Source organism: Cygnus atratus, chromosome Z, assembly GCF_013377495.2.
Source record: "Cygnus atratus isolate AKBS03 ecotype Queensland, Australia chromosome Z, CAtr_DNAZoo_HiC_assembly, whole genome shotgun sequence".
In the NCBI taxonomy this organism is placed as follows: domain Eukaryota; kingdom Metazoa; phylum Chordata; class Aves; order Anseriformes; family Anatidae; genus Cygnus; species Cygnus atratus.
The window spans coordinates 61,546,330-61,554,411 of record NC_066396.1 but is presented as its reverse complement, the minus strand read 5'-3'; the positions used below and the strand labels follow the sequence as shown (position 1 = coordinate 61,554,411).

At 41.8% G+C, this 8,082-nt stretch overlaps 1 long non-coding RNA gene across 2 annotated transcripts; it reads right to left on the bottom strand.

The window, feature by feature from the left end:
- Nucleotides 1-1,819: 1,819 nt before the first annotated feature.
- LOC118255979 (uncharacterized) lies at nucleotides 1,820-8,065 on the bottom strand. 2 transcript variants are annotated; one of them, XR_007709245.1, is made up of 3 exons: nucleotides 7,990-8,065; nucleotides 6,993-7,179; nucleotides 1,820-5,532 (listed from the first exon to the last, which is right to left on the bottom strand). It is a non-coding gene; the product is annotated as an uncharacterized LOC118255979 (long non-coding RNA). The 2 variants fall into 2 exon arrangements; XR_004781121.2 differs by lacking the exon at nucleotides 7,990-8,065 and adding an exon at nucleotides 7,408-7,871 and having other exon boundaries at nucleotides 2,661-5,532.
- Nucleotides 8,066-8,082: the final 17 nt, after the last annotated feature.

The window sequence follows — 8,082 nt, the reverse complement described above, 5'->3', positions numbered from 1 at the left end:
CCTGCTTTCAAGAATTGGTAAACTGGCAACAACTGATCCTCTGTTCTGACATTACAGTCAAATTAATTTTAATTTTAAACTCAGCTTTATAGCTAGACTTAACCTGGGCTTATCCTCCTCAAGTGTTCACTAAGCTAATCTTTGAAGTTCTCACTAAATGCTGAGAATAATTGAAAGCATAGCCCATAACAGAAAAACTGTAGTCTACATTTTTAATTAAGTGAATTCTCATGAATTCAAATTAAATAGATTGTGTTTATTTAATTGACCTGAATAGAAAGGCTCATCTCTTGAACCATTACTTGGAACAGCATTAAATGCATTGTCCTCTCCGCAGCCACTAATGTGAATGAATGCTGCTTATAGTAGTGAGAGTTACAGAGCTGGTCTGCATCTCAAGTTTCTTAAACAGAGCAACTACAACAACAATACAAGTGCATATATCAAAATGACATTCATCGAATGTCAACGTAAGTTAGGAAACATCTCAAGTTGGTTTGACACAAAGTACACAAACGCTCTCATATTTGAATTCAATTTAGTTGGCTACTTAACAACAACAAATCTCATGATCTGCACTTTAATTTTTCTTCTTAAGTTTACTCATGTCTAAGACTTTATCTGCTGTCTCCTCTTCATGCTCTTGACCTCCTTCTCCAGGGACATGCTAATTCTTCATCCTGGCCAGCAGAACAATTGTTTTCCAGTCACTCTTAGAGTTACATGTGCTCCCTCTGTTTTCAAGCACCTGGGTTTGCTGTACTTCAAACCCAAGCTGCAGATTCTTTTGCAAATTTCTGAACCTGTGTTTTTCTAGTCATTGATCATAATTTCCTTGAAAGAAAATTTGGCAATGGAATACAAATCATACCAAACTTGCAGCACTTCAGTTAATGGTGTCTCTGTAATATTCAATGGCAATGTTTCCTCTGTCATGTGACAAAGAAAGCTTTACAATGACCACATATAAGATTGTTCTGAATTCAGAAGATTCCATTTTCCAGGCTTGAAAATATTGCTCTGAATATTTTGGCAATCCAGCTGTACAACAGGAGCACTGACTGATTTTACAGAGAACAAAAGGTCAAAGTCAAGCCAAATTCTAAATGTTTAGTCACACAATACTTGCTTAATACGCTGACACAAATTTTCTTCAAAATTTAATCTACCAACTATGAATGTGCCTTTTGATTTATTAGTGTTTAGAATATTGGTACAAATATCTGTATGGATGATACTGATAAATAAATCAAGGTGTTCCATAAGTAAAATGCATATGTTCTGAAAAGATCAATTAGACCTACAGGATTTTTTATTTATTTTTATTTTTTTGGTAACACAAATCACTCACAAACTAATCCACAAGATTATCCATTTCTGCATTTTGGGCTTGGCTACAACAGAAACCCTAACTTCCTCTAAAGCTAATGGGAACTGTAAATCCTGATTAAGGAATAATTCAGTTTTACTCAAGCATAAGAATTAGGAGGTACTCAATGGACTTGTCAGGTAGTAGATTAAAAATAAAACCTTTTTTTTTTTTTTTTCATTTGGTCACAATTTTTAAGAGTCCATCTGACACCTGTTACAATTTAAATGTGACTGAGGCTTGCTGGAGTTAACCAGATCAGAGAAGTTATGTGTTTCAAGGGAGCACCCCTGAATTAGGATCATGAAGAGCTTCCTCAGAAGACTGTTGGGTAAGCAGACCACTGTAGCTGTTTTTTTCAGCTGCTTGCACTGCTAGAGGCCTTAGGCCCATATTGGTGCTGTGGCTGCTGTACATTTTTTTGTGTTGTTTATTATTATTATTTTTGTCGTAGAGGTTATCCATGCTTTTAATAATTTTTGTTGTTCATTCCAAAATCTCCATTTATTTCTACATTTGTATGCACTTTTAAACGTTTATACTAAAACATTTCTCAGCAGAGTACCACAGAGGGAAATGGAGTGGCTTACAGTGCTCTTCTCAAATGAAAGAAACACCTTGACGTTCATCGTATCTGACACTCTATTATATAGCAGGAACATGTGTAGGCAAGAATCTATGGACAAGGTCATACAGCACTGCATTAACAAAGAATGTATATGGCATGAGCTATCTGGCCACAACCTGCAAATGAAAGATAAAACCCAAGAGAGAGAAGTTTTCTTTCCTTGTAGCTGCTTTTTACTTTTAATCCATGTTCTGTGACAGTATGCAGAGGAATCAAGACACCACTTCAGGTCTTCCTATGAAGCAAAAATTAGATGCTTCTCTAAATAGGAGTCAGGTAATTTTTTTGTCACTTCAAACTTGCCAATAGATTGAATTTTGAGCACAGGTGAGAGGATAATTTACCATAAATAATGGATCTGATTCTTTTAGTGTTCTTTCTGCCCAGAAAGTATCTACTAAAATTCTGAAATTGTTTTTTCTGTTGATTTTTTTGATGGTTTTTCATTTTCTTCTTTGAATCTGTGGTACATCCAGACCTTAAGCTAGTTGGTAACTAGCACTGTTTTTTAAGCATAGTTTTCTGATCGTGCAAAGATTAGGCAGCCATGACTTAGGTATGTAGAAGCACTGCTTTGCTGTGCAGGTGTAGGAACATGGGCACAGGCTGCCCATGGAAGCTGTGGGGTCACCCTCCTTGGGGATCTCCAAAAGCCCCCTGGACTGGGCACCCTGCTCTGGGTGGCCTTGCCTGAGCAGGGGTTGGAGCAGTGCCCCCAGAGGTCCCCGCCAGCCTCAGCCCTGCTGTGACTGTGTGATTCTGTGAACTGCTGATCTGGAAATTATGAATTGCTCTTGACTGAAATGAAAACATTCAATACATTCAATTCAATCTTTTTCACCGCTTCTGTAGCAGTTCTCTTTTACTATCTACTACTCCTTTTGGAACTCTACTCACCTCTGTGTGAGGACTGAAATTTGCACCATTTTTACATTTTTTTCTCTCTGTTGCCACAAGTCATGATCAAATCATACTGCTTTTGTAGTGCTTCTTATTCTGCAACTTTCACAAATCATCTCTGTCTAGTCTGTACAGAAAAACAAAACAAAATGACAACAAAAAAACAACATCCAAGTCCATAGCAAAAAAATCCAAAGATTTTTAGTGGATCTAGACTTTAATTTTAACTTTGATAATGTTTAACCTCAGCTGTGTAGTTAACTGTACACTTGTAGGCAGCTTCACTTAAATCAAGGGGGCTAATCTAAGTGTACAGGCTTTGCCATGATCAAGGTTTATGACATTCCTTCCATTGGTATATTTTTGAAATATCCTGCATATTTTACATCTTTGTGTCAAGCATTCAGTGTCAGTCATTATTGCAGAGGAACTGTGGTGAATGATTCCTTCTGGAAGTGTGAGGAGCTTTTGTTTGTTAGAAGAGAATATGTTCATACAGCAGATTTCTTTTCTTGAGCTGAAGTGCAATTCTTCCATCCAAGTTGTCCTCTGATGGAGCACCAGTAAAAAAATCCTTAACATTTGTTTATGTAATGACAAACTAATCTTAATTGGAAATCTTCCAGATAGCTCAGTTCCATCAGTTATTTATGCACAGCTCATTTTGTTTGGTAATAGAAATACATGAAAACAAAATTCTCATAGATTTGGAGACAAACAGGAAAAGAAGCCCTCTGAATCCAGCCCCCAGAAGACTAAACTGGAAATAGATCCCACATTTTAAGTCTTCTTGAAAAGTCATTTAATGGATAACCTTCCCCTCTAACTTTAATTTAGTTGCCAGGAAAACACCACACAATTTCTGATAACTAGTTTATGATCTATGTTGTCCCCCTTATGGCTATAAGGAAATATATGGAAAATCTGCTGAAGTTTTTAGCTGCAGCAAAGCAATTACCCTCTTCCTTCCTTGAATTAATTTATTGATGAATAGAGCTTAAGAGTAGAAAGGGCACAAGTAGCAGAAGAATCTGCAAGAAAGAAAGGCTGTCATTTTATTTATCTTTATGCTTACATGTGGATATTTAAGCTCTATCTTTATGCTTACACGTGGATATTCTTTGTGGTGCTATATGGTCTTTTTGGAATATATCTGTGAACGTGCTGCAGGGGTGATATCATTCAGAGAAGCTGCATATTCACAAAAGCTGAAAAATTATAACTGAATTCGTTTTTATTGATGGTTCTATAATGAGTTGAACGCACGACCTGGCTTCAGTTGCTAAACTGCCTGCTTCTACCAGGATCTCATCTGCTATCCTCCCACCTTTTTATTTCAGGTGCTCAATGCAGTCTGCAGCCCATTTGTTACACGAGCTAGCAGCTCTCTACAATACCTGTGTCACGCTTGAATCTGACCCATTTCCAGATCAGGATCCTGCTACTTTTCTGCATCGTGCACAATACTGTAATCAATGGCTGAACGATGCAGGTGAGAATAAGAGTGGGAATTGTGGCCTCTAGTGTAGGATACAGCTTCTCTGCTCACTGTCAGAACTGGGAAGGACAGCTTCTAAGTAATTCTCTGGTGACTGTTTTGTGCCTGTTCACTGCAATCTATGGAGTTTCCCAGCTGCTGACTTATATTCTGATATAACAGTGTATCTTTTTTAATTGCATAACTTCTGCTGCTTTTACCTTCCCCTCAGCCACAAGAGCCTGTTCTGCTCTCCCTGCTTTGCAAGTCCATTTTAGACTATTTTTGTAATCATAATGCTTTGTAAGTCAGGGTTTTATCAATTTTGGGTTTTATAGCTCAGGCCAAAGAGAGAAATAAAGGGAAAAAGAATCAAAGGAATTGTCACAGCTAAGAGGTAGCAGAAAGAACAACCTTTTTCTTCCTATCTAAAATTGACCGCAGAAAAAAATCAGACTGGTTTAAGTAACCACTGAATATAAAAATTAGGCTTGAGGTTAAATCTAGTCTTCCTGGAGACAGTGGAACAATTTACCTGCATTACACATTTGCAGGAATGAAGTACTGCATGGATGATTTGAGAGTAAAAGAGGGAAGTCTGTCACTGGAGTCACAGTCGGGCTGGAGGTCCCATCTGCAGGTGCAAAACGATTTGCACTTCCCTGTAACTTACCATTTTGCCTGTTCGTGTTTCTCAGCATATTAATGCTCTTTACCTTTTTTACAAATGGGTAAAGAATAACAGGAATAGGGAAAGAACACCAAGGATTAACAAATAGTTAAAACAAATAAATGATCAAAAATTTAACGTATTTCAACTAATAATTTCTGTCAATTGTTTTTCAACGCTATTTTCAGCTCAGTCTTACCAGTTTGCTTGAATTGACTCTTAAGGTTTCCAGGTTTCCACCTTGTAACCTGGGGCCAACAAACTCCATATTAGGCTTTTGTTTTGCAAACCTTGGATCTGCAATTAAATTTCCAGAACCAGGAGTGGTTGAACCTCTCCTATTCCATACAGGGCCAGACTGAGTCTTTCTGTGTCCTTCTGCTGCCTCCTTTTCTTCTCCCACGCTTACAGGTTTTTGTCTTCTTATTCCTGTTGCCAGTTAAGCCTTCACTTCTGAGTTTCCATTCAGTGCTTCAAGTGGAATGTGGCTAACAACAAGAATATTCAAGACATTACAGCCAAACTAAACAGCACAGACTTTGAGGAGAACTCAGCAACGTAGCTTGTAACAGGCAACAAACACGTATAAGACTTTCCAGATATGGGAAAGCATACACAGCAGAGCAAACCAGGTTGCTTACCTGGGGTAACAAACTAAGCCATTGGGAAGAAAATGAAGGTTTTAGGGCTCATGTCCAAGATGGAGATCTACAATCATTGGTGGTGGTTCCAGTAAAGGACTTTGGAATGTGGGGTAGGTTCTCAAATGGTGTGCAGATGAGGGGACATATAAGGAACGTGGCTGCCTAAATGTCTGCTTTTCAGCAAAAATTTGGAAGAATTCTCCTTCACCATCTCAAGACAGAGTTTAAATATATAGCCTTTAATGTGAGAAGAGGCCTATTAGCTGATGGGTAGGAACCTGTAGAGAAAGCAGGCAGGAGAACTGACACAACCACTATTAACTAAGAATTTCTACGTTTCATTTGTGTAAAAAAACCTGACTGTGTCTGAAATTGTCTGAAATGTGCTCTCTCTAGCTTTCTGCTGTGTGTCTTTGTATGTTATCATACTGCAGCAAAGACGGGGCAAGAAAGAGGAGAGAGAATAGCCAAAGCTGCTTGGGAGACTGGGACCTGTGGGCTAAACTTCTGAGAGTGCCTTCACAGCTGCCACTCTGGGCTGGGGCAGTCAACTTTAGGTGCTACCACAAACACCCTACTATACACATCTTGCTGGGAAGCACAGGGCTGTGAGCTGGGTCAAATCAAAGAAGCAAATGCTGTGAGTTGTGTGCAAGGCAGTGCTTGCAGAACTGTTGGCAAGGCTGTTGGCAGCTGGCAACATGTCCTGAGAACGTATGAATGGTAAAAGAGGTGCAAGTGAAGAAGGCCAGATGGGGTTTGGCAGTGGCCCCACGCTGTCAGGAAGAAGGTGGCTGAGCTCGGTTACCTGGTATCAAGCTGGTTGTTATTAAAAGCTAGAATTCCGCCAGGCTTCAGAGGGAGTGCGTGGGCACAGAGACCTGCTCAGCCTCCAACTGGAGGGAGCGGGCACAGTCCATACTCAGAACTGACAACAGCAGAGAAGAGGTCTGAGTGTGGCATGCGTCCAAACAGAAGAGAATAATGCGGACCTGGCCCTCCTTGTAAGGAAGAGACATCACAGATACCCGCCTCTGAGCAGAGGTAGTGAAGGGAGCAAGAACAAGCTGGTGAAAAGGTCTCAGGAGTGGCTGTGACTGAAGTCCAGTCGTGTGTGCCAACGGAGTGGTGCCAGCAGGTTATGTGACGTCCAGCAGAAAGAAGAGGGGATGAAAGATACTCTCTGATTTCTTTGACGAAATTTGTTCCAGGAAATGGAATAATTACATGATGTAGCAACGTGCCCTAAGTGGCTAACAGTCTGATCCTGATGCACTGAAGTTTGAATTACTATCACAGCTTACCGTAGGTTTGAATATCAGAGGATCCTTGAGTCCCACATTTCTCCCTTCTAGTTGCCTGATCTTCTGGTAGGTTTGCAAGCATTTCCAGTGATGCAGTAGCTGATCAGGGAGGTGCAGGGACATGCTATCAAGCTGATTTCACTCAACAAATGGAAATCCTTTGTGGACCACTGAAAAGCGCGGTTTCCTGGGGAGTTAATAAAAGTGGATTCGAAAAACAAGGTTGGTTGTTCAAAACCTAAGGCCAAAAACAGAAATCTGAATTTTCTATTAGCCTGCAGCATGTATAATTTCAAACCATTTCAACCTACTTTGCCTCAGACATTTTAACCTTGAGGAAGGTAACTACAAAAGCTGCAGGGTAACAGAATCCGGTTCTTAGCACTTGTTTCTCTATTTATTTATTTAATCATACCTCCCTGTGTAGCATTTTCTGGAGTGACACTATGCAGCAGCACATCATCTCTCTTTCACTGTGCTGTGTCTACACTGCTCCTGGTGCCTTCGCAGTGGGAGTCTTTGTGTAGTCTGTTGAGCCACCATGCTGTACTTCCCTTGGCTGCTTGTTTCTCACTCTCTGCCCCTTACAAGCACAACTGGGGCCACTTACGATAACGCGGGACCTCACAAAGCTCCCGCAACCCTCAGCAGACCCTGCGCAAACCGTCGATGCACTGGCACGCCTGTGAGGTGCCACCTGGCTGCGTTTCCCCCTCACGGACGCGGAAGGAGGAAAGGGGGGGGGGGAGCAATGAAGCAGCACCTTGGCTGCCTGGGCCAGCACCTCACGCCCCCGGCGGCCGCTTCTCAGCCGAGCCTCGGCGCACCTGCGGCTCCTGACTGGGGGAGAGCCGCAGAGCCGCAGCCCCGGCGCTGGAAGGGACCGGGGCTGGAGGGGGACTCAGCCCCGCTGCCGGATCCGCCCGCACCTGCTGCCGGCCGCCGCCTGCCCCGCTCCGTAACCCGCCCGGCGCAGCGCCCCCTCCTCCCCGCCCACCATTTTCTTTCCTCTCAGACAGGCACAGCGGCGGGCGGGCGGCCGCCTCCGTCTCCGTCTCCCTCCCCTTCTCCTCAGATGCCCTTTGCTGCT